This window comes from Microcebus murinus, chromosome 4 (genome assembly GCF_040939455.1).
Source record: "Microcebus murinus isolate Inina chromosome 4, M.murinus_Inina_mat1.0, whole genome shotgun sequence".
NCBI lineage: Eukaryota > Metazoa > Chordata > Mammalia > Primates > Cheirogaleidae > Microcebus > Microcebus murinus.
Window position 1 is genome coordinate 107,565,364 of NC_134107.1, and position 27,499 is coordinate 107,592,862.

Genomic DNA, 27,499 nt, shown 5'->3' on the forward strand with positions numbered 1-27,499 from the left:
TACCCCCCCAAAAAAAAACCCAAAAGAAAATGAAAAACCAACTAAGTAATTATAGCAAGTTTCAGGATTTCAGTATACAAGGTTAATTTACAAAAGTCAATTGCTTTCCTATATACCAGCAATAAACAAATGAAATTTGAAATTAAAAACACATTGTCATCTGTATTAGCACTCCCTAAAATAAAATAGGGGTATATATAAAAACATATATACAAGAGCTATAAGAGGAAAACTACCAAATTCTGTATGAGGAAAATCATAATGATATCAAAGGAAACCTGAATAAATGGAGAGATATTTCATGTTCATGGATAGAAAAATTCAACATTGTCAAGATGTCGTTTACTCCCAACTCGATGTATAGATGCAACACAATCCCAAACAAAATTCCAGCAACTTATTCTATAGATACTAAAAAACTGATGCTAAAGTTTATATGAAGAGGCAACATATTCAGAATAGCTAACTCATTATTGAAAGAAAAGAACAGAGTTGGAAGCCTGACATTCCCTGACTTCAAGACTTATTATAAAGCTACAGTAATAAAGACTTTGGTATTGGCAAATATAGACATTAAGGCAACTTAAATGCATATTACTAAGTGAAAGAAGCCAATCTGTAAAGACTCCATACTGTCTAATTCCAACTAGATGACATTCTGAAAAAGGCAAAGCTATGGAGACATTAAGAAGATCAGTAGTTGTCAGGGGTTAGAAAGAAGCAATGACTAGGTAAATTTTTAGGGCAGTGAAAATATTCTTATGATATTATAATGGTGGAGACATGTCATTACACACTTGTCAAAACCCATAGGAGGTATAACACCAAAAGTGGATGCTAATGTAAATTATGGACTTTGGATGATAATGATTTGTCAATTTAGGTTCATCAGTTTTACAAAATGTATCACTGTGGTGTGGGGTGTGGATAATGGGGAAGGCTCTGCCCATGTGGAGGCAGAGGGTATATGGGAAACCTCTGTACTTTCTACTCAATTTTGCTGCCAACCTAAAACTTCTGGGAAAATAAAAACTAAACAACCCTACTAGGGCTAAGATAATTATTCAGGGGATAAGAAAGGCTCTTAAATATCTATTATTCTGGGATATGCATGCTCTAAAACCAGGCAAAATCTGATACTTGACTATTGAAAGTTGTGTGTCTGTGTAGATGGAAACTGGTATCTCTCTAAATGAGATGTATTCATGACCACGGGCAATGGAGCAGGAGAGTGGAGCCCCAGGCACCACATCAAGTTCTCAGCAGAGAGGTGTCCTCCCCATTGTGGAGAGTGGAAGAGAGAATAATCAGTGGCTCTGGGTAAAGTATCCCTCTGAAGGTATCTCGATTATTGCCATCAATGTCTGGTGTCTCATACTTGAAAACAAAAATAAGGATGTAATGCAAATGATTTCTACATCTAAAATTAATAATAAAACCACAACACTACTTTATTTTAATAGTGATCCAAGAATTCCTACTTTGAGAAAAACATTTTAACTTATGTATTGGTTTAGATTTTATTATATCGTTGTGAAACTGTAGTTTTACTACTCATTCCACTTTTTTTTTTTTTTTTTTTTTGAGACAGAGTCTCCTTTTGTTGCCCAGGCTAGAGTGAGTGCCATGGCGTCAGCCTAGCTCACAGCAACCTCAAACTCCTGGGCTCCAGCGATCCTTCTGCCTCAGCCTCCCGAGTAGCTGGGACTACAGGCATGTGCCACCATGCCCGGCTAATTTTTTTATATATATATCAGTTGGCCAATTAATTTCTTTCTATTTATAGTAGAGACGGGGTCTCGCTCTTGCTCAGGCTGGTTTTGAACTCCTGACCTTGAGCAATCCGCCCGCCTCGGCCTCCCAGAGAGCTAGGATTACAGGCGTGAGCCACCGCGCCCGGCCTTACTCATTCCACTTTGACCAACCTTTACGCATCTATCAATTTTCCCACAGAGTCCTTAAGAAACTTAAAGGATCTTCTTTTTATAGAAGGAAAAACTGAGTCACCAAAACCACATTGTAGTTTGAGAGTCAATGGAAAATAAAATCTAAAATATGTCCCCATCTGAAGAAATTGCCCTCTATATACCAGGAACCTAAAGACTAATAGCCTTAACAATGGTTTGCATTCAATTTCCAGATTTTGCAGCAGACATTGTGAGAGCGGAGATTAAAGGCCAGGCACGGAGGTGTGGATTAGAATAAAACAAAATGTGACAGGGAAAAATTACAAGGTGAAAAGCCTTTGTTCATACAATGGAACATAATTTTGTCGTAGACATTTTTTAAGCTTGCATTGTATCACACAGTGTTCCTTTGCAAGGTTTCATGTGTTGTTGTGTTAAAATGAATTTCATTTTGTCCCAATCAATGAATCTCCCCACTTGCTATTACCTACAGGCCTTCCTAGCAGCCAGGGTTCTGGCTACACTCCAATACCAGACTGGCATTATAGTAAGTAAAGTTTCTGGTGTCTGTCCAAATGTTCAATCGAGGTAGTTGGAAAATGTCACCTATACCCGGATAATTTTTAAATTCCTTTCTTTCTTTCTCTTTCTCCCCATGCTCTGAAATTACCTCCAGCTTATTTGTCTGGCTAGAGGTTAATGGAACACTAATGATGTTAATGAGCCTTTCACAGTGTAAGTTTTTTCAGGAAAGAGATATAATAGCTGTTTTCCTTCCCTTTTAATCTTTTTCATCATTCAAGAGTTACAGGCTGAGACAATTAGCAACTTGTACAGCTCTGTCTCCCTGCTCAGTCACAGCCCAGTGGGGCAAAAAGCAGGAGCCCATTAGACAGCTCCACATGTCCACAGGTGAGATAGCATGGATGGATGCAACACACTGCTTCTTGCCAGAAGGCATAATGCTATTCAGGGAGAGAGGAGGGAAATTAACAATCTGTTGATGCAGCTTTTCCATGGCAGGCAGGCAGCAGGAGCTGTCCAGAGTACTGAAGAGTCACCATAAATTCCTCCCCTCTTCCCGCATTAGACTGAGGGCCTGCATGAGAGCCACAAACCTCAAGGAGCTCAGAGTCTAGTTCACTGAAGCATTCAAATGTTTAGTTATTTAGAGCAAACTTACCCTAAACTCATAGAGTCCCAGAAAAAAGAGACATTTTTCTAAAACAAGTTATTTAGCAATACATCCCAATTTCTTGGGCACTTCTCCATTTGGTGGTATTTTGGCATTCTGCCTCTCTCTGCTTTGAAAGTATACATCCTAGATACATATGGTAATTAAAACATGAACTCATAGTGCTGCTAAGATGGAAAAACATTGAGAGTAAAACATGTCCAAGATTTGAACTAATCTTGATTCCGACTCAGCTGGTGTTAGGTTTTATTTCTGGTGAAAAGGGCCTATAAATGCCTTCAGCAAATGCTTCAGGAAGGAATTCAGAGCACTCAAGAGAGAGGGCTGAAGAATGTGACATTTCATTTTTCTTCAGATTGTTGATTTCTTTTGTATCTAAAAGTGGATTTTAATTAAATGGATCATGGTTCACGACTAAGCTATAGCAAAAAGTATTAAATGCCCAAGTCAAAATCAGGAGCTGTGGGCATAATTTTCCTATAAAGGTCACTCTCAGTCAGCATTCAACCATTAATGTTAGCTAACCTAAGATGTAATATAAAGCAAAATATTAATAGAACATAATAATTTATAACAAATTATATGTTGTAGATATATAATAGGTTATTATGCACATTAAGAGTTTTCTTAATATCCTTAAACTTTATGGTTTAGAAAATTGCCTGGAAAAATAATCAGGGATCTGTTGTCCACCTACTATGTGTGTTCAATAAACTCTACACTTGGTGAGGTGGTGGCTGAAAAGAAAATATAAGGCCTAGAGCTAAAATACAGTGGTAAATACATATCTGAAATAATTAAGACAATAATTAATTATGTAACTTTGGTGCTGATAGAAGAACAAGGAAAGAAGAGAAAGTCTTAATCAGACTAAGCATAGTTGCTGAGGGCTTCATTAAAAAGGTTATGAAGTATGCATAAAATTTATATAAATAAATAGTAAAAAGAAGGGGTTTCCAGGTTCAGGAAATGATGGAAAGATGTGGATTCATATAATCATTGATAATATATGTATTCCAGCATCATTGTTTAGTGCTAGTGGGCAGATGGATTGAAATAAGCAGAAATCAAAGGTAAGGGAATCGCTTTAAGAAATAGTTGCAAAAATTCATAAATAGGTTTAAAATGGAAATGGCAAGAATATGAATGTTAAGACATACTGAGAATAAAAATATTAAGGCTTGATGCAGATCTGATGCAGTAGAAGTAGTAGTAGTGGAAGAGGAAGAAGAGGAAGAGGAGAAGGAAGGAGGGGAAGGACAAGGAGAAGGAGAAAGAGAAGAAGAAGGAGAAGGAGGAGAAGAAGAAGGACTCAAAAAGGATTTGGAATCAGGGAAACTGGAGTTATTGAGTCCCAAATAGACAAGGAATAGTTTTGTAGAAAAGTAAGCATGTTCAATAGCACCATTTAAAAAATAGCATCATATTTTATCTAGATTCACCATGGATCTGGCCCAACTGAACTACTTTAATGTTTTAAATTCCTCATTCCCCATTCTAATGGTTGCTTCAATTGCTCAATAGTATATATATACTCTCACACCAAATTAACAATAATTTTATCAATTTACTTCAGTCAAATGCTCATTGGAGAAAAAGATGTTTTGTGGACTGTGCAGTTGGGTATCATTATCAGCGGGTGCTCACACTGTCCATTTGGGACTGCAGGTTTCTAGAAGGCAAGCATTGTGCCCATTTAACAAACTCTGCCACTCTCTATAGAGCACCATGACAACACATAACACAGACTTTCTGCAAGAAATGATGATGGCAACTAGAAATAGTCCCAAAGAATTTATCAAATGCCTTAGATGGTAAAATCAGAGCGAAAGCTTTTATGCACATCGCATCCTTGTTTTCTAAAGAAATGACGAACCCCCCAGCAGTGTAAGGAACTACATAATTGTGTATATGGGGCTGCAGTGCTTGTAGCAGTGTGCTGCATCCAGATGGCAAATGGGATGATGGTACAGCCAGGATGAGGAAGCAACTAATGATACTTCAAATAGCAAACCGCAAAGCAAATGTAAGCACAAATGACATATCCAGGGCCAGACAATGGTGCACATGTCAAAGTCAGCTGCTTGGGATGGGAGAGGAGGAGACAAAAATAAAAAGTAAATATACACTACATAAACATAAATACAAATGCATGACACTACTTCAGAAGCACTCAACGCTTTTCAGACCAGTTATTATTCCCCATGCCTTGCCCCCATGCCTCTCCTGGCCTAACCCCACGCAACATTAAACAGCCCATAGACTGCCCACTGCACCAGAGGCAGAAATGGGCTCTTTGTCAATTGCTCTGAAGGGAAAACTCTCCAAATAACAGCTACCTTTAACTCAGCAGGTAATATATCCCAGTCTTAGGCATATCCTTTTGGAAATTAGGGAAAACAATGCCAACACCTCTAGGTGGATCATTCCTGGGTGGACAAAGAACCCTCTTTAGCCCCAAGCCAACTTCTCTTCTCCACTCAGGGAAGGATTGTGCTGGACATCTGTCCTGTGGGAGGACTGTGGCCCCTATTGGAATGTCAGTGGTGAAAAAATGGCCCCATGTTTAGACAGAAATGCCAGGATACACATAAGTAAATTATTACCTAGAACTTACGAGGCTTGAAGACTTCTGCTTGCATTTTCATTAGAGGGTATCTATCTGCATTTAAAGCTGCTACACTGATAAGGGGGAGGGAGAGAGCTCCTTAAAATTACCTGGACAGACGCTGAGATAATGTTTTCCAACCGACAAAATGCCCTCCCTGATTTATAGAGCCATTGCTGTCCTGTCCGTGCTCCTGGGGCTCCCAATGCAGGCAGTAAGAAGAAACTTCTCATCACAAATGAACGTTTCTGGCCCTAACCTATCTATCCAGACAACCTGTCAGCCTACCAGAGCCAGATTTTCTGTTGACATAGAGAAGACAGCAGTACAATACCCGCGGCTTCTTTTCTTCCTTGTTATTGTTCACTTTTCCCTCCTCACGTTTGCAAATGCTTTGTCTAAGCAATAAGAAGGATCCTCAAGACTCAGTTTCCATTTTCATGTTATAATTCCCTTCACTGGCTGCTCGTTTATGACCGACTGCCATGAAGTGCTTTCATGAAAATATACTATTATAGCAGAATGATGCTCTCTTGACATTGAAGATTGGAATCTACACAAATGTTCTGTAACAACTCATTTTAATGTTTGCCTACTTGTCTTAATTTATTTTTTATTTCTGATTCTCAACGTACTCGAGACAGAGGGAGGTTTGCTTCAGCTCAGGGAGACATGCCACAAATCTAGCTGAGACCACAGATGGTGTGGGTTGGGATGACTACCTCTTTTTCAGGCTTGGAGTGGCTATTGGTATGCAGCATGCAACCCCAAATGCTCATCAAGATTGTTAAAGGAAAGAGTTCAGGATGCACAAAAGCAGAGCAGCTAAATTATTCTTGTTTATAGCAGGAGAGGGTTCACTTTAGATCAAGATAGAAGTATATTAACACAGCAATAAACTTCGAAAATGACTTTTTTTTTAATTTCGGAAAAAGAGGCTAGCTTATATTTGCTGATCAGTGTCAAGGTATACTTTTAGGTAGGGCCAGAGGTGAATTTTCTTTGAATTAATATGCAACCTATTTTTAGTCTCAGTCCTTAGAAAGGTGTTGTCCTTCTAGGTGGCCATATATTATTAAATCGTGGGGTTAAGTGTACACAGACACTTGGCTATATATTTACTTAGTGGGCTGTTGTCAGATTTTTGGTCTAAAATATGCAATGCAAATTCCATTCCTCATATTAAGTTGCAGTTGATAATTTATCATACCTCAAGGAGGAAAGACCCCTGCAGTCTCCTGTCCTGAGGTGGGCTAGAATGTTCTGCACTAGGGCTTTCCAGAGGGGTAAAATGGGAACACTGGGATTCTAGCAAAGAAGCCACTTGAACCACATGCCTGGTTGTCCCATAATGACCCATAATGTCCCATAATGTCCCATAATGAGGCTACAGAGCCTCATCTGGCTCTTCCTTAGATCTCCTTTTACTTTCTTCAGTTCATTGAATACAATGGTATCACATTTATTATATTTTAAGTCCTATTGAGACAAATTCCATATTTAATTAATCTTTATATTTCCCATGTTACCAAAGACAGGGCTTTGCAAACTATAGGTGATCAAAAATATGTGTTAAGTACATAATGAAACACATCCTGCTAACCACACCAGGCAGGGTCTCCTGGGCCTGTGTTTCCATGCGCAAGCAGCCCTATGATCCTACTGCTTACGGCCCCCGCCAGCAGCAGGGCCTCGCTGCGACTCACCCCCACGCTGACGGCTTCTAGACAAGATTGTGACTTTCCACTTCTTCCTTGTTTTGCTTCCTGCTTCTCTTTGTGTTTTCTGTGGAGGTTAATGGATTTTTCTAGCTCACAACATTTTCCTTCTGTGCTTTCTAGTCAACATTTTATCACCTGCACTCATAGCTACAAAAGAGTGATTTTTATAAACTGACCTCCTGGGCATTGCCTCTGAACTTAGCCAGAATTTTGTCCTGTTAGGAAGCATCATCGAGCCCTGGAAGACCGGACTCAGGAAGGGAGATGAGTCATGGTATTTGAGAGTGCGAAGGTAAGGGAGAGTTTATCTTGTCCAACTTCTACAAAGAGACAAGAGCCAAAAGCTAGTAGAATGCATGGTACTTAACCTCAGGAAGTCTCTAGACAGGCAGTTCTCAATGGAAGGCCACTTTGCCTGCCATGGTACATTGGCAATATCTGGAGACGTTTTTGCTTGACACAACTTGCATGGGGATGCTACTGGTATCTAGTGTGCAGAGGCCAGGAAGCGAAACATCTTACAATGCACACGACAGCCTTGTGCCTGTAAAGAATTTTTCAGTTCAAAAAGTCAGTAGTGCTAAGGTTGAACAGCCCTGTTCTGGTCCATTAAGGTAACATAAGGCCAACAGACAAGGATGGAATAGAAAAGACAAATTTTGCATTTGGGAGTCTGCATTCTCCACAGAACAGACACCCAAGGGTAGCGAGTGCCCCTAACAAGTGATGGTTATATGATTATGCTTAAGTATGAAGGAGCACATATGGTGTCAGAAACACCCTGCATTCAGCAAGTACAGAAAAGGTGTAGCATCCTGAGTCCTGCTCAGCCTGGTATTCCCGTAGCATGAGCTTGGGAAGCACACTGTCGTGTGACTTAGGCTCTGGGCATGTAGCAGGGGTCACAGACCCCTGTGGGCGATCCTATGTTTATTCTGACCCACAAGCTGGGTTGCCACATTAGTGAAGGAAGTATAGTGTTTTGAGTAGGGCCCTCGCCTGAAGGTCAGAAGGTTGGTCTCTTTATTCTACCTCTGGTGCAGATTTTTTTACATGACCTGGATCAAGCTGTGTCTTCTCCATTCTGAGTTCAGTTTCTTCTTCATCTGTTCAATGACATTAATCTCGAAGGCAGTAGCGTCCAGCTCTGATAATCTGTGGGATTCTTTTTTCTACCCCCACATCTCTCTCCCAGCTCTAAGAGTTAGGTGGCAAATGAATTATCTCATAACATTTTCCTTTATAAGCCAGAGCACCACCAGGGAGAGACTAAGTAGGGAACTGCAGGGGTGTGTGGAACACAGAGTCATTTAGGGTTAGAACCCTGACTTGGCCACTTATTAACTCCATGCTGTTGGGCAGTTATTTAACCTTTCCTGTCCTCCGTTTCTTCATCTGTGAGGTGGAAATTATAATAAATAAAATCAATACCTACCCATATGGCTGCTGGCAAGAAAAGCGGAGATAATAAGTGCAAAGTGATTAGGGCAGCCCCACGATAAGGAGCTAAGTAAATGGGATCAGCCAATGAGATTTGGCTTCTGGGTTAAAGGTTAGGAAAATTATCCTCCTCTTCTAAGCCAGTCTGTTCTGCATGGAAAATAGAATTCTGAACATTGTTTTGGGTAATATATTTAATTCTATGTGAGTGAGAAAAAAACGCACAAATACGCTATAACCCCAGAAGAATACTCTTGTGCCATTTACAATATAATAATAAAAGAAAATCATTTACCCACTGGCCCTCTAGCTGATTTCTCCGTCTATGCTGGTTCCATAGGTCCTTTCACTGTGATTTAGATTAAAACTCAAGTGTCCCTGGGCAAATATCATTCCCTTTCTTTTGCTTATGACTGGGGAGAGAGGTTTCCAAGATCATATTCCCTGCGTCCCTGCCCTCCGAGAGGTCATTCGGCTCTTCCTTTTGGCACGTTTCCGCAATGTTAGTTAGCACAAGTCTTTCTCAGATACCAGCTCTCTCATTAGTTCTATTGGTTTCGATAGCTCCATGGACACAGTAAATGCAATATTTAACACCCAGGAGGGAAGTGTTTCACTCGGATGGTTGTTTCATCATCTCTGCCCATCTGGAGCTCCCTTTCAAACTCATGGAGCACCAACTGCCTAGGAAAACAATGCACTTAGGTGACTTCTCCTTTCCTATGCAGATAGGGCTCCCGGGAAACAGAGTCAGTGCCAGGAAAGGTGGTTTCTCTGCTGTTGTCGTTGTTGTTGCTGGTGCTTGGGTGGGGGAGGGCTAATCCTTCGCAGGTGATATTGGTCCTATCATCTTCTAGCGAATTACACCGAAACTTGATTAGATTTCCACCTTTGACTGACACCTGTTAATAACCAGCAAGATGGGTAAAGGATGCTTATATTGTCATCCAGAGTTATCTATGACTATTTTTCATCAGTTTTGTCACTCAAGGGCAGCAGTGAAGGATATTATTTTTTCTTAAAATATTGTTATGGATCTACAGACACCGGACTGGGGAAATTGTCCTGTACATCCACCTTCACGCTGGTTCTTAGAAAATATATTGCCAGGATAGCATGAAGTATTTAAATAATGTATTTATGCACTTTTATTAACCTAGTTTTAATATGCTAGCTTGGTGACAGAGGTATTTATTCCCTATATCAATTGTGGAAGTATGGTTTCACCCAAGCTTTTTTTTTTTTTTTAATGGACTTTGTACTTTTAGAAAATTTTCTAAACAAGATCCAGACCTTTTGAAACTCAAGTTCATTGATTTTCAGCCAAAAAAGAAAAAATGCTTAAAGAAACAAAGTACAGCAAATCACTTAACAAATCCAGTTGAATGTTAAATACAGAAAAATGAATGTTGGTATTAGAAATCAACTGTTGTGATGCTGAGTATATAATAGATAAGAAATTTGTAGAAAATGAATAACATTTAGAAAAAAATAAAAATAACAACTAAATTAGTCTTGTTTTTTCCCAGACCACAAAAGTCTTCAAAATTTTTTAGATATGAGCAAAAAGAGCTGCCTTTTCTTGATGTTTTCTTTGCTCATATAAAAAAAAAATAAACATAGGTTTATTTGGAATAAAAGGGGTCAGGGTCCAATGAGCCACCTGCGATGAGGTGTATTGCCCCATGTTTTTTGATACATGAATGTCCCTAGGTTCAGCCAGCCCTGGCCTAGGAAGAGAGCAGCTGCATCTTCCTCTCACGCGGCAGAGCACTCACACCTCCTCCTGGCCCAGTCTCTACAATGCAGTGGCCTGTCTCCTGTACTTCAAGATCAAGTGTCTAGGAGAGCCAAGGGCAAGCAAGATAAAGGACACCGAGGAACACTTTAATTACACAGGCTCAAGGAAGAGAGGACTGTCAATCTCCTGCCCTTTAGGGAGTTTTGCTCTGTCTGCCTCAGCCAGCAGCCCCTGGGGAAAGATGCTGTGACACATGTCTTCCCCTTGCTCCATGCCAGACCTGGGCATAGCCTGGTATTCACAATTCCCATCTGCAATTTATCTGCAATTACAGAATATATATATATATATACATATATATATATATATATATATATATCCTTTCATATTCTAGAAAATATGCCAAATACGTTTTAAAATGACTCATTTAAAGCCCAGTGACAGGGGCTGTTCCTAGTCATCATGCAAAAAAGAAGGCTTTTAATTCTGTCTTTCCCCAGAGCTAAACTGGGTGGGTATAAAATTTTTTCCACCTCTTTCCATCTGCCTTATTTTGGATCTGTTTTGCCATTTTGCCATCTGTTTTTTTGTTATTTTTTTCCCTCAGCCCCTTGGAATTACCCTTGAAGTAGAATAGAGAATTTTTCAGAAAATTCAGCTTATCAAAAGTCTCTTTTAAATCAATCACTCTGTCTTTTATTTACCTACAGCATGACTTTAGACCTGAGCATTTTGAAACTTGAGCAGAAGAGGAAGGGACAAGGGAGAAGAAAAGAAAAAAAAAATAAATAACAAAACTACATTTGTTTTTAGAATGGTTTTGTAATACATATCATTATTTAATTCTTTAAAAATCACTAAACTCAAAGGTCAAAGGTCACACAAAATTGGGACAAAGACCCAGATTTTCTGATTCACATTCCATTATTCTTTTCACAGTTAAAACTGTAACTCAGGAAGAGAGCAGGAAACTTGAGCCAGGTAACTAAGTTTCTGCTCTGTAAAAGGATAAGTTGATTTTAATAATGACTAAAGGCCAAAGAATAAACAAATTCTAAATACATTTTAAGATTTTTCTTAGTTTCCCACCATAGGTAAGAAAGTATTTAGGACTCTTTCCCCCAAAGGGTGACTAAGCTGCTCCCTTTTGTCATCCAGTTGAGCACATGGAGCTCTGAGCACATACTGAATTCTTGCTTAATTAGCATAAAAGAAAATGCATTGTCCCTTGCTGAAATAAACATTCTTAGAAAGACAAGTGTAACCATTTTAGATGAAGTTGAGATCTTTATAAAAATGTGGGCTCATGCTTGGGGAGAGGCCATGATACACACTGTTGTCTATCTGTACAAGCTCCACTCTGCTTTCTTCAGAAACAGAGAGTGTCTAATGATAAGAAGGATTCATTTTTCCTGGTGTTTACAGTTGTTGAAAAATTTCCACATACTTTATAATCTTGTTCACAGAAACCTTTGGGACAGACTTAGACTGATTATGCCCACAGTGACATTGCCCCCAGGGACGCTGCAGAATTGCTCACTCTACTTGCCTAATAGACACCCACAGCTGGACGGCTGCTATGCCAACCCCCTATGCCCATGCACACTCCTCCTGTGCTCTTCCCAATCTCAGTAAATGTCATCAGTGTCATCATCTTTTTTTGTTTTGTTTGAAAGACAGAATCTCACTCTGTTACCAGGCTGGAGTGTAGTGGTGAAATCGTAGCTCACTGCAGCCTTGAATTCCTGGGCTCAGGTTATCCTTCTGCCTCAGTCTCCCAAGTAGCTGGGACTACAAGTGTGTGCTGCCATGCCCAGATAATTTTTTTGTAGAGACAGGGTTTCACTTTATTGCCCAGGCTGGTCTTGAACTCCTGACCTCAAGCAATCCTCCCGCCGTGGCCTCCCAAAGTGTTAGGATTACAGGTGTGAGCCACTGCACCAGCTGCAATGTCATCTTTCTAGTTTCTTTGGCCAAAATTTTTGGATTGTTCTGATTTCTCTCTCTTTTTTTCCCCTACATCCATTCCCTATCTATACAAAATCCTATGAGTCCTACTTCCAAGATATACACAGAATCTTATAATTCCTCACCACCTCCACTGCTACCACCAGGACCAAACCAGGGTCTCTCCACTTCTTCTTCCTTTGCTATTCTGAACCCAAGGCCCAAGTGATTCTTTACTGGTGTAAACCAGGTTGTGTTCCTGGTTTGGTGGTGTTCCAGCTGGCAATGGTTCCTCATTTCATCCTCAGTAAAATGAGTGATCTGCCTATCCCTGCCCCCACAATAATGTCCCTCTTTATAAGATCCACAAAAACAGAAAATTGTATCTAATTCTTTTACCACTGTATCTCTAGGTCATAGAATAGTACTTTGCATAGAGTGGGTCCTAAATAATTAGTTGTTAGATGAATCAATAAACAGGAGGAGTTAAGAGCCTCAGAGCTGAGGTTGGAGGTTTCAGAGCAAGTGGTTGTTATGAGTAAATAATGGAAGAGAAGGCGAGAAAGAATATTTAAGATGTTTTGTTAAACATCAAAAAGGTACCCAATCTCCTTTTATGTTTTCTTAGAACTGTAGAAAACTTGAAATTTCTTTCAGTTCTCTTTTATTCTGTAGGTATTCTGTGTTTTTGATTGGACACTCTTCAAAGGCTGAATTGCTTAGGGACTCAGTTAAATTGTGGTTGCAAATTATTTGTATGTCATTGAATGGGAAGTCAAAGGACATACAAAAAGTCCACCCTGACTTATACCCATATACCAGTTACCCACTTGTTTGCAGCTATTTAATCTACATTCCAGCTGTAAGGCCACTCAACAAAGTTACCTGCTGTCCTGGTGCTATTCACAAAGGGAATTTACTGTCTCGGTCTGAGATCATGAAACCTCACAGCCCGTCAGGTGACAGCAGGACTGGGATGACACCCGTCTGCTCTGCAGCAGTACTTGCAGGGTGTTTCTGGAAGCCCTTTGCAAACCTGCCACTTGTGCTTGTCCAGCCTAAACAGCGTGGGCTGGTGACGCAAATGAGAGTTCCCGAGGAGCCGATCTCCCCTGGAACAGACTTTCAGCGCCTACCATGTCCTCTGGCAGCCGTCCTGAGAGAAGAACAGATCTTTCTAAGGTCTCACATAGTAAAAATGGGCACAGTTATATAATGTCCACATGCATCTCAGAGACAAAAGAAACTCATTCCTCTGTGTCACTTTGGAAAAAATATTCCATTTCCCACTAGGAATCAGCAATGAAGTCGATCCTATAAAGGTAGTTGAAGACCAAGGGACTCTGAATTTAGCTGAATTGTTACAGTATTTCAGGACTACCTCAAACTATTAACATTATAAGAAACATATTAAGTTTATATATAATTTTTAACTTAAAGAAAAAAAATCACAAAATCTCCCACTTAACTTTTTGGATTCACCAATTGTTAATATTTTGCCTAATTTTGTTTACTCTTTCTACTCGTGTTTACTTTCTTATATTTTTATTAATAATTGAGAATAAATTTGAGGTATCATGCTCATTTCCCCCTTAAAATACTTTAGTATTTACTTCCTAACAATAAGGATATTCTTTATATAGCCCCAGTACAGTTTTCAAAATCAGGAAATTTTAGCACCAATATAGTACTATTCATAATGTATATGCAAATTTAATCAATTTTCTCAGTAATATCCTTTATAGCTTTCTATCCTCCTGGTTTGGGAACCAGTCTAGGGGCTTCCACTGTCTTTAGTTGTCAGGTATCTTTATTCTTCTATAATCTGGAACTGTTCCTCAAGCTTTCTTTCTTTCAACCTTAATGTTTTTGAAGGTACAGGCCAGTTCATTTGTAGAATGTTCCTTCATTTAGGTATGCTGGATGTTTTCTCACTATTAGATGCAGATTATGCAGTTTTTGCAGGAATATCTAGAAGTGATCCTGTATCCTTTCTGGAGCATCTGATTAGGCGGAATGTGATATGGGTTTGTCCTATTATTGGTGACATTCACCGTGACTACTTGGTTAAGGTCATGTCTGGGAGGTTTCTGTTATGTCAAGTTACTATTCTTTTTCCTTTGTAATTTATAATTTGTGGAAAGTTATTTTAAAACTGTACACATATCCTGTTCCTCATCAAACATTCATCCATTAGTCTTAGTATTCATTGGTGATTATTTATTTCTGTAGTGGTTGCAAAATAATGATATTAGATTTCATCTCTTATTCTATATTACTAGTTAGAATTATACTGTGGAAGAGATTTTTTTTTCCTTTTCTTCCATTTATTCATTTATTTATTCAGTTATCTATTTATTTCCATAAAAACTCATTAATTTAATTTTATTCAATGAATTAACATCTGTTATTTCTGTCATAATCTGTTAAACACCATTTTTTACATTTTTGTACTTGAATTGCCCCATATTTGTTTAGTGGGAGCCCCTTCAAGCTGGCTTCTGTGGCATTTCAAATGTTCCACTTGCTTTGTGAGCACTCCTTTATTTTGTGGACCATGATGATGTTCTAGGCTCATCCTGCAGACCCATTTCCTCAGCCCTCGATCCATTCATTTCAGCAAGGAGTTTGGGTTACCATTAAGTAGTCTGTATAGGTCTTTTCCTCCTCTTTGTCTGATTAGCTTGAAAGTTTAGATGTTCTAGTTACCTTTAAGGAGAGCCTGGGATGAACCAGAGCTTTTACACATGTTCCCATGACTATGGCCCTAGTGGACTCCCACAGACCAGCATTGGGCTATCTAGGACCAAAGTAAACTGGGCCTTACCACAGATGATAGTTTTCTCCCCTCCCCTTCCCCCTCCCCTCCCTTCCTTCCTTCCTTCCTTCCTTCCTTCCTTCCTTCCTTCCTTCCTTCCTTCCTTCCTTCCTTCCTTCCTTCCTTCCTTCCTTCCTTCCTTCCTCACCATATGCCTGTTTCTGGTATAGATAGTTTTCTGATGTTATACTCACACAAGAAGTATTTTAACCAGCTAATTGCTCATGTGAGAGTCTGATTTTAAAACTACTGCATAGGCACATACTAGAGAATTTAACTTGTCCTTGAATTCAGAGTGGCTAGTCTGATAATCACTTTCGAAATTAAAAAGCAAGTATTATCAACTAAAGAAAATAAAATTGGAAGTGATATACAATTGCAAGGGAATACTAAGCAAGGGAAATTGCTGAGATCAGAAGCAAACTTTCCTCTAACTCTTGAATAATTGTAATAATACAATAACAATTGATTGTAAAAGCATCACTGGAAAGTTTTGCAGAACTCTATCAAGTCAAGTCTCCAAACATATGCCAAAAGATGTTTCCAGAAGAAAAGTGGTGCTCTTCAAGTTCTCCCATCCTTGGAGTGGTAGAAGTGGACAGAATATCAAATAGCAGCTTTTGTTTCCTACCTGAATCAACAGAGGTGTAAAATTTTTCCAACAGGTGAAACACTCTTCAGAAAGAAACGTGTCATAGTCTGAGTCCCAGCTTCCTTGTTAGGGAACTGTGACTCAGGTGAAAATTCTGGCTGACTGGAAAGAACTACTCTATATTAGTGGCACCTGTCTCCATGTTGAAGATGCCTTGTTCTTTCTGGAAACGTTGTATCTGACATATCTGAGGTACATCTCTACGCCAGCTTCGTTCACATCATCTAAGTGGCAAGAAGGCCTTTGTGAAGAAAATTGTATCTTTTCAGTGTTCGGGGCCCAGCGCTGGAGTAATGGCATTAAATTTGTTTAACATAAATCAGTCTTCACCTGTATCAGAGTTGGCCTTCCTTTCCAGGAGTTTACTCAATGATCCCGAGGAAAGTGGACTGGGAATTGAAAAGGAGATTGAAAGAACCTTCTTTTATGCCACCTTTTGGTCAGAGACAGAATGGAGAGAATTTCTCAGTAGCAAGACTCAGGAAGTGGTGAGCGTCGAGGGAGGTGCAAGGTGGAGAGAGACCTCCTAGAGGCCGCCTCCGAGACCATCTGTCTTTGCAAGATGCTCTCTTCTCGCACGAAATGGATTTTTACCATATGAAAAAAACCCGATTCTTTGTCCCCGATCCACTCTCGGTTTCTGAGCACAGAACTCCTACTCTCCCTGCAAGCAGCTCTGCAGTTCTTCCTCGAGGTGGGGGAGGCAGGAAGCCGGCTGACAGCTAAGTATTCCTGGCCTGGCCTCCCTCTCCCCATAAAGTGCCCTCCAGCAGCCAGCAACACAGCCCTCCTGCATGGACCAGGCATGGACGCGGCCCAGTGAGGACCCTCCACCGAGCAAATGGCTGGTCTTATTTTTAATTCAAGTATTAAAATAGCAGTAATTTGGCACTGATTAGCAGTGTTAGTCCTGAAGGCCAAAGGAGGACTGGAATTCAATGCGAGGCTCTAAACAATTACTTCCTTTAGATAATCACTTTTTTAGAGGCCAACTGTGCATATAAATATCACATCATGCCAGGGCTTGTCGAGTTTTTATCAGCATCAACTCAGGCAACTTCTACAGCAATCGTGCCCCTGACTCTAGAGATGCCTGAGACAATTGAACTGGCCAGGAGACCCCAGAGAAGAGGCTGAGAGGGCTCAGGCCCAGCCCCTCCTTGGAGGCCAATGTTTCCCTGCTCAGCAACCAGTGGCCAAATTCTCTACATCTGTATCTCCTCAAAGATGTATTTGAAATTATTCTATCTCTGATTGGTAGGAAACTGGAGCCACATATGTTAGAAACCCCTGATTAGCTAGTGGGACCAAGGATACAACTGTCCATTCACTCCTGGCTTCCTTCAGCAAGTTTTACCAAGCACTTCTCGGTACAGAGCCCAGCCCTGGGCATGAGGGACCCAGGTTAGTAACACGCTCGAACACACCGGACGACTCTATTCCAGCTGGGGAGACAGACCAGTCAATGGACACAGTTTAGCATAGCACAGGGCATATGACAGGTACAGACAGAGTCTTGGGACACTTTCAAAGTGCAAAGTTCACACCAAGGAGGGGAGGGAGGAAAACTTCGCAAAGGAGGTGACTGAGCTGAATCGTGAATGAGTTCACCAGCCAGAGAAGAGAGGGGCAACAGCTGGAACAGAGGCTCGAGGGCAGGATAGGGAAGGCCGAGTTCCACGTTCAGGGCACGGGGGAGTGGAGTGGGCTTTGGGAGAGGCAAGTGGGCTGGAAGAGGAAGGGAGGCAGGCTGGGGGGCGGATGCAGACCTTTCCTGCAAGCATGGGAAACCAGGAATCTAGACTCATGTGGAGCCAGAATCATTGGAAGCTGGAGGCCTAGCTTGTTCCTGCTTGTTCACACCCTTGGGCCTGACCCGGAACCCTGGGGCTCAGAGACAGCCTAAGTGCCAGCATCGCTCCACCTCTGCCCATCAGAGCTCTTACTCTCTGGCCTGGGAACTCAGGTCTCAGCCCTGTCCACAGTGAGCCTTTCAGCCCGCTGAGTTCTCCAAGGCATAACTGCTTACCTGTCGGAAGATGAGGGCTGTCCGGAAAGTATCCAGCCACTGTTAATATAATGAGAACATCTTACACGGCTGGATACTTTCTGGACAGCCCTTGTCTATACACATGCACATACACACACACATACACACGCACATGAAGTTCACTGAGCAAAGTCAATCTAATATGTGATCTTCCTATCTAATATGTCTATCATTTCTATTGCAAAAACTAGTTTAGTTAATACATAGATATTTATTAACCAGATACTATCAGCCAGGCACTGTTCTAAGCACTGAGGACATAGCTACAACTATGCCCTCATGGAGTTTAAAATCTAGTTGGAAAAATCCAAGAGCTAAGCCTTCCTGAGCACTTACCACCTGGCAGACACAGTTCCAAGCGTTTTATGAGACTCAACTACTTTGGTCATCACAGCTTCAGACAGTAGCCCTATGGCCTCCTGGCACGCACTAGCTCAAGTACAGGCATGTAAAGGAAGTGACCCAAGGCTCCCCACCTAATAAATAATAGCTAGTGATTGAACTCAGGAAACCTGGCTTCAGTGACTGCTTTTTAAACTATGAAGTAATTCTCTCTGAAAGGATTAAGTCACAGTTCAGAGAGGTTAAATAACTTGTGAACATCACTCAGTAATTCTGATCTGTGTCTAAAGTTCACACTTCGACCAGTCTACTATAATCACAATATATGCAGAACTTTGCCCAATTTGTGAGAGATGATCTGCCTTCAAAACAAGAGCTTCTAATGACAAAGAAGATACTAAATGTCATCACGTATTCTGATAATTGCCCACAATTCCATATGTACTGTAATTCACCATATACCCCATCGTACTCATTTTGATATGGGATTTATGTACCAAACTATAGCATTTAAAATCATCAAAACCTGGCTTGTCTACTCATCTGCCCTTTTAGTCAGTGCCAGCCAGGGATAGATACTCGTTAGGTCATATAAGCAATGCCCTTGGGGTGTCCCACTATACCCGGCGTGGGGGTGACAGAGGCCCTGTGCCAAGAGCCAGCAGGGAGGAGTTAAAGACAGTCACATTCATTTACTGCCATACGCACAATCCCATTTTCACTCCCCAGGCTGATGAGATCTGGGGAAACAGTTTACATCTAATTAAATTATATTCCTATATCAGTTTATACTTGATAACACTAAAGTCTATTTGTTTCTTGCCTACCCATTTGAGGTTCTTAAAATCTGACAATGTGTTTTCCAGATGAGTACCATTTCATTTCTTAAAAATCCTTAAGACCTTCTAAAATTTCCAGATTAAAAAAAAATCTTTTATTGAAGTACAAATATTTAAGACATGCAGTCTCAAAAAAATGCCCTAAGCAACTTCCAATGCTAACATTTCTGTTCCCAGGAAAGTGATAATATATAATCATGTTTTATTTTGGGCCCTTAGAAATTATAAAATACTCATGCCAACTCCTTATGCTTATTTTAAACATGTACATCTTGATGTAGGGCCTGGTCAAACGCTCATCAAAGACCCATATTTTCAAGGTTTTCATATCCTCATATTTATCTATATAAGTTTTGCAAAAGCTTAAGCTCTCCATTTGGGAATAGAGTGAATGTATTGTTCCTTGTAATAGTAGAGATAATCTTGGTGGATTGGAGAGGGTTGTCCTTGTCCACTGCAGTGTGTTGTTGAGAAGAGTGTGTGTGGTGGTCATCATGTAGGCATGCACGGAGCTCAGAATCCAGAATTCTCATTCCAGCTCTGCCACTGCTGGTTGCCTGACATTGGGGTAGGCTGGGGAAGGAGCAGCTAATCCTCTTTAGACTTCAGTTTTCTTGTCAATAGTGGCAATGGTAGGGTGAAATCATCCCCAAATAAATCGGGGCTCGCAATGTCATCCTCCTGGTTGGTAACAGACCCGGTACTGGAGAATAGGTGCCCTGACCTTTGAGTCAATTCTCTAGTTGCAAAATGTTAGCATGGAGTTTCTCCTACACTTGTGGACAAGGGGCCTCTGAATTTTGATTGGTTTATTTTCACATCCTCCTGGTTGCTTAGGTTTATCGCATTCCTGGACATTTGCACAATTTGACAATAATAGTTCTTCATAAAGAGTGGCAATGGGAGGCACAAAGAGTACAGAAGAGTTACCTGGGGACATTTTGGTCAAAATATATTTGCCCTCCCCTCCACCTTTTTTCTTCTCTCCAGCATGGCTCAGCCTTGACCTACCTTGCTAGTCACCTGTTAGTGTCCAGATGATTCTGACCTGCATCTCCAGCCCCACCTCAACAAGGACATCCAACACACCTGCCCCACAGGTAAGTTGGAAATCTAGTATCTTCCCAGTGAAGATTTGGCAAATGCTGCTTGACCATGCTATGACATTTGGCCTGATGACCAGCAAGTTCTGTTCCCCAGCTGCTCTCTGTAGGGTATTTAAGTTCCCTTTTCATTTGCAAATCACTAGTAAAGTGCTTCTAGAATACTGTGAAGATGTTCTAAAATTCTCTTAGAAGGTTCTTAAAGCAGAAATGATGTTTCTCCATGACTTACTTCTTCCTAAGTGAGTTGGAAAAAAACATTCCAGTCTGCAGAATCGAATCCCTGTCAGGCCAGTGTGTGCACCATGACACCCCCAAGGACACAGATTTGAAGGAGAACTTTCTCTTATGACATCATTCAGTAAGAAATTCCCTCAATTCCAGACACTTTATTGATTATATGGTTTTGGATCAGCCTGCTCATTTGGGTGACAGATGATTCTTGCCCTTGTGGTACCCTTGCATTTTTCAGGCTTTAAAAGGCTCTGAAAAGATCATGAATATTAAACAGACAGAGACCCTGGGTAGAGAAATTCTCATGCTAGAGACTGTATCGTTGTTTATCAAGGCCTGTTTGTGTTTCACTCAGACGTGTATTTGCTGGGCAGTGTTTTCATTGTTTGCCGTAGTGGAAATGACAGCACACACACACGCACAAAATCGTTGCTTTTAAGATTTAAGCGAGGGATGTGCCTGAGCCGAGGGCAGCACGGCTGCGGGAGCGACAAGCTATTCTGGATGGGTTCCCTGCCTCCCTCCTCTGAAGCTGCTTTATCAAGGGCCATCTGGTCAGCCCGGCATGCTTGGAGGAGCCACACAGGGGTCCAGATGGATGGGTTCTTGGAGAGTTCTTTAAAAACCCATGCACCCAACCCCTGAATCACCATATGCCAAAAGGTCATCGCATCCTGAGCGGCATCCTTCCTGGGTCTCTCTGTGTGGTTTTTCATTTACAGTCGGCACCCCGGTGCTTTGGGGGGTTATGGGGTTTTAATTAATGCGTTATTATAATTATTCTAAGTACTAGTATCATTGACATCCATGTCTTCATGTCATCTGAGGTTTCAGAAAATAGCACTGAAAGGAGGAAGTCGGGTGTGCTGAGTGCTCTCTGTGCCAGACGAAAGCAGAGCCTTCCCTGCTGAGCGGCGGCAGCACGGCCAGGGTTCTCAGTTCTGTCACTGTCCTTCTACAGGAATGCCAGCGATGGCTACCACACCTCCCTGGCCCAGGAAGTGGTCTTATCTCTGCTCTGCAGGGAGGTACCAGAGAGAGGAGTGGACATTCAAAAGAAGAGTGCAAACGAGAGGGAGAATTATTAGTCTTTTCTTCCCAGACTTAAGTCAAGCCCTCAAGAAATAAAAAAGGCATTTTAAGAAAGCGAATTTATTCCCTGATTTTCTTAAAGTACAGCTTTTTCTGAAGGCAGAAGGTTAAGCAGCATGACATTTACGGTAGTCGCTGGGCCCCAGGATTCCCCATCTCTGGGCTCTTTGCAAAGCGCTCGGCGCATCCATTAGGATCCAGCCCACTCGGGAAGCCTGGGGCCAGCACCGCCCTCTGCCCGGGCACCCCGGGCCCTCTCCATGGCGTGTCTGCCTCATCGCAGATTCAGTGGCCCTTTCCCAGAGTGACAAGTCGATGTAACCTCAAGCTGGTGACTTGCTGTGAGTGGCACACGCTTCACAGAAGTCCCTCGACAGTGTGGGAAATCTCATTAAAGCCTGACATTTGCTGCGCATCCCCAGAGGGCAAAGGTGCCCATTCCAATCACAGAGCCCCACCGCAGGGCCCAGCAGGCAGCGTGGTGGCATCAGGACTGAGCTGTCAACCGCAGGTCCCCTGTCCCTCGGCCTCCACCATGTCCCACAGCCCTGACAAGCTCACGTGCCCCCTCAGAACCTTTCTATCTGGGAGCCTGAAAATACTCTCTTCACCTCTGTCCTCCCATCATTTTCCTCGGCGTCTCCTTGTGCAACAGTAACTTTGCCTGCAGCTTGTTCCAAACCCGCACAGGAACCTGCACGATCCTCCCACGCAGTTCCTTTCAACCTGGGCTCTGGCAGGTGACAGGGAGACCTGAGGAAGCAAGGTCTTCCCAGTGGACCCCGAGCAGGAGCCATTTTATTTCTGTGCACAACTGCATGTGCCAGGCAGTCACCTCTGGTTAATCCCACATGGGCTGGGAGTTAATTCAAATAAGGACAAAAAGCCCCAGGGGCCTGAGTTTCATGTTGTTCAAGCAGCCTCTGGAAAGACGGTGGTAGCCCTGGAGCCACACCGCTGGTAGCTCTCGGGTTCCCAGAAGCAACGTTCGGGGAGCAGCTCCATGGATAACGCTCTGGATACGCACAGGGGGCGTCCAAACCCACTTCATGGAGTCCAAGGCTTCATTTCTGCATCAAGTTTTTATATATATATTTTTTAACATTCGGGCCATATCTATTTTCCCTAAGTAAAAAAAAAAAAATCTCTTTCCCTGGGTTAACTTGTGGTAATGGATCAAAGTCATTCCCAGTGTGCATGTTTGAGCTTTACCTAAACGAATTCCTTGTAATTCAGTTTCTCTCTCTTTCCTCTTCCTCTCCACCCTACCAATGCTGCATAAATACTAGCACCTACTGTGCCAGTGATCTGTTCATGTTTTACAGACAGAATCCTAACTTTGCACCAAACTCTGCAAGGTATTTTTATTATCATGCTATCATCCTTTCCTTTTTTTGTTGTTTTTATGTGAACTGTGTATTAGTCAGTGCTCTCCAGTGAAATAGAACCAATAGAATAAAAGTGTGTGTGTGTGTGTGTGTGTGTGTGTGTGTGTGGAGAGAGAGAGAGAGAGAGAGATTATAGAAATTGGTTCACAGGCTTAAGGAGCCAAGAAGTCCCACCTTCTGCTGCCTGCAAGCTAGAGAACCAGGAAACCTGGTGGTGTCATTCAGTCTGGGTCCAAGGGCCCAAAAGTCAGGGTACAGGTGTCTCAGGTTAGGAGGAGATGGATGTCCAAGCAGCAGCGAATGTTCCCTCTCTCTGCCTTTTTGTTGCGTGCATCCCTCAATAGAGTAGATGATGCCAGCCGCCGCGGCGGGGCATCTTTTCAGTGCAGTGCACCAATTCCAGTGCTCATCTCTTCCAGAAGCACCTTCACAGACACACTCAGAAATAATGTTTCACCCACTATCTGGCATCCTTTAGCCTAATCAAGTTGACCATAAAATTCGTTATCAGAAACTGCATGAGAAGAAATACAGAGGGCAATGAACAAGTCACCCACCTCCAAATTCAGTGTGTTATATTTTGTCACTTTTACTTCAGTTTTTTAAAGAATCAATGAAAATATTACATAGTTGATATCTCTTTTGAATCCTTCTCCCTGATCTGATAGGGGCAGCCACTATACTGAATTTGATGTGTATTCTTCCAGTTCAGGTGTTTATAATTCTTTTTAGGAGCACAATGAGGTGGTGAGATGTTGAGCAACCTGCCCCAGGCCACTCAGCTAAACAAAGCACCTGGGCCTGGAATGCCAGCTCCCTCCCAGACTCTGAGCCATGGACACGCAAAGGCACATGCAGGAGGATGGCAAAGGGACTGGAATGGAGAAGATCCAAAATCATCAGCAGAAAAAGAGATTGCGTGGAAGAGTGGCAGGTAAGGGAAGGCTTGGCTCTTCTGAATCCAGCATGCTGGCAGGGAAGTGGCTGGACTGTGCTTTGGGCGCCTTCTGTGTTTTCACTGGATGTCTGACTCTATTGACACTTCCTCTCTCTTCCCATCTCTAGAACTTCAGGACATTATAATAGTATCCATAAACCCAAGGAGGGTAAGTTGCCCTTTGAGCTGCCTCCTTTCCCTGTTTTGATCCATCATCTTGTACTTTCAAGCTTAAATGGGTCTTGCCATGTCCTATAGTGAACATTCTGCAAGATAACTGGTAATTTAAAATGCTTTATCCTAATGTTCAAGATCCAACCATTTTGGGTGTCATTTTGCATATCTGTCAATTGCTGATAATTACAGGTCTTCTGACTATCTCATGGGGTCATTTGAAGGATAAAATGAGTCAAAAGTCATTTATCTAATAAGTATTTGCTGATTATTTACAATGTGCACAGGCTTGGGATACAAATGTGAGCAACACAAATTGCTGTCATCATAAAATGTATCATCTAGTTGAGAAGAAAGGAAGAAAAATAGCAAAGCACTAAAATGTATTTTCTTAAAGGGGGAATGGAAGGGCCTAGGCAAGCATTAAAGAGGGCCACCTCATGTGGACATAACAGATAAGAAAATCTTCCAAACTGAGCTTGGGAGGTAGCACAGGTTGGCCAGGAGAGGAAAGGGATGGCCATGTGCCTTGGTCCACAAGTGGGAGACAATGTGATTTTAAGACATGCTGGTTCTGTGATGCAAATAACCATCAGTCCATATCAGCACTGTATGACTAATTTCTCTTGGATTTTTCTAGGAATCCCTTAAGCAATCCAACTCCCCTGGTGTGTGGCCTTCCTCTGCGACAGTTTCCTCATCCACTTATCTCTGGCATCTCACAGCCCTGCTGAGAGGGGAGGCACAATGACGAGCATGGAACAAAGAACTAATGAAGAAGGCGGGATCTTGCTGGCAGCCCCACCCCTTGCACCCAAGGAATTCCTCAAACACCCCCACGGAGGTGGGATCCAGGTTTATTGCTCTTCTTACAGATACTCTAACTTCAGCCTTGCAGAATTAGTCTGAAGGATCTGAAAAATATATTTCTCAGCCTCTCCTTCCTTTTCAAATTAAAAAGTAGAAGGACAAAAAACGAAGGAAAATAATCCCCAGAAAATGTTTCCTTTTGTTTTTGTGTGTGTGTGTGTGTGTGGAGCCAGTTTTTCTGTACCCCTCTCTGAGCCAAGCTCTCCGCTCCACGAATGAACTTCTCCCTCATGGGGAGAACATCGCTCAGATTTTCAGAAGCTGTAATTTCTGGCGGTAAAAAGAACCACTGGAAGTATCTCAGAAGAGAGGAAGTCAGAGAAAGGGCCTCAGCCACAGCTTGGCTCTCAAAGTCGGCTCCCCGTGGGTAGCAGCACTTTGTCTACTGACTGGGACTCCTGAGTGGAAAAGAGGCCAATTCCCAGGCCTATCAGCGCAGCTCCTAGGACAAACTGCATCCTTGGAACCAGTTGTTGTTTTTTTTTTTTTTTTTGAGACAGAGTCTCACTTTGTTGCCCAGGCTAAAGTGAGTGCCACGGCGTCAGCCTAGCTCACAGCAACCTCAAACTCCTGGGCTCAAGCGATCCTCCTGCCTCAGCCTCCCAAGTATCTGGGACTACAGGCATGCGCCACCATGCCCAGCTAATTTTTTCTATATATATATTAGTTGGCCAATTAATTTCTTTCTATTTACAGTAAAGACGGGGTCTCGCTCTTGCTCAGGCTGATTTCGAACTCCTGACCTCAAGCAATCGCCTCGGCCTCCCAGAGTGCTAGGATTACATGTGTGAGCCACCTCGCCTGGCGGAACCAGATCTTTATTGACACCAGGAGAGGGAGAGCTGTCACTAGAGCCAAGAGAGTGGAGAAGCAAAGCTGGTCAAAATGAAGCAGCTTGGCCCAACGTTCTCGTAAGGATCCCGGGAAGTCCTCTCTGTAGCAAGAGGCTTCTGCATCTGGCCACAGTGGAGGAATAGGGACCAGTTTGCCATCCCACCTGAAACAACCAAAAACCAGAGTACATGTAACAATGGTCCTCAAGACCCTGGACATCAAGCAGTGAGAGACAATGATCCATGAGAGATGGAAAACATAGAAAATAATGCCTGCAGTTGGCACACTCATTGCCTTAAGAATTTACACAGTGCAGCACAGGAAGGGGAAACAAGTGGAAGCTGAAGGACTCTCTATAAAGTTGAGAGTCTGCAAAGATCAAAGCAGCTAGAGTTTGCAAAACAGAGTCCCAGGGAGGAGAAAGGTACACAAAGCAAGAACTTCAGAGACCTGCAAAGAGTTCCCCTCAAGTACTCAGCTAAGTACAGATCAAACCATGCATGTAAAGTAACTACCCAAAAGAGAGGAAAGAATCACTCAAAAAAATGAGTAGTAGAATGGGTTCCAGCTCTATCCAGGAAAATACAAGAGGTGCTATGTCACCATTGTTTATTATAGCTGAGTAGTACTCCATGGTGTACATATAGCACATTTTATTAATCCACTCATGTATTGATGGGCATTTGGGTTCTTCCACAACTTTGGCGAATGGAAAAACCAGCACCACATGTATTCACCAGCAAATTGGTATTAACTGATCAACACCTAAGTGGACATATAGGAATAACATTTATCCATTTATCAGGTGTCAGGCAGATGGGAGGAGAGAGGAGGGAATGGGTATATATATACATAACGAGTGCGATGTGCATCATCTGGAGTATGGTCACGCTTAAAGCTCTAACTCGAGGGAGGAGGAGGGGCAAGGGAAACATACGTAACCTTAACATTTGTACCCCCATAATATGCTAATATAATAAAAAATATATAAGTAGTAACAGCACAGGGCCAAGAAAAGTACTGTTCCTGGCTGCCAGACAGGAAGAGCACAGGATTCGCAGGATGCGGGGGTGGAGTACTCAGCGGGATTTTCAGTAGTAGGGAGTGATTAGCCCTAGAGTGAGCATAACTCCAGTTCTGCCTCACGAGTTCTGAAACCAAACCCAAATGATCAAATTATTTCCCTATAATTCAAATGTGTCCCAGAACAAAGGTCAATAATATTTCTAGAGAGAAAATATGGCCCACATTGAGGAGGAGAAAAATCAATCAATTGAAAACAGTCTAGAATTGACACAGATAATACAATTAGCAGCCAAGGATAGTGAAACAGTTATTATACCTGTATTCCAGTTCAAACAGTTAGGCAATGACATAGAAAACAAACAAACAAAAACTAAGCCACACTTCTAGAGATAAAAAGTTAAAATGTGTGAGATTAAAAAAAAAACACTCAATGAGAATAAAGGCAGATTATATATTGAAGAAGAAAAAAAATCAGTGAACTTAGAGACATAGCAATAAAAACTATCAAAAATGAAGCATATAATAAAAATATGATAAACAGTAGAACATTAGCGATCGTGGGACAACTTCAAATAGCCAAA

At 41.8% G+C, this 27,499-nt stretch overlaps 1 protein-coding gene across 2 annotated transcripts in view; it reads right to left on the minus strand.

Annotated features, from left to right (window-relative positions):
* The window catches only part of OPCML (opioid binding protein/cell adhesion molecule like), a 1,057,641-nt gene that overhangs the window by 653,979 nt on the left and 376,163 nt on the right, over positions 1-27,499 (minus strand). The gene's annotated exons all lie outside the window — the stretch shown is intronic.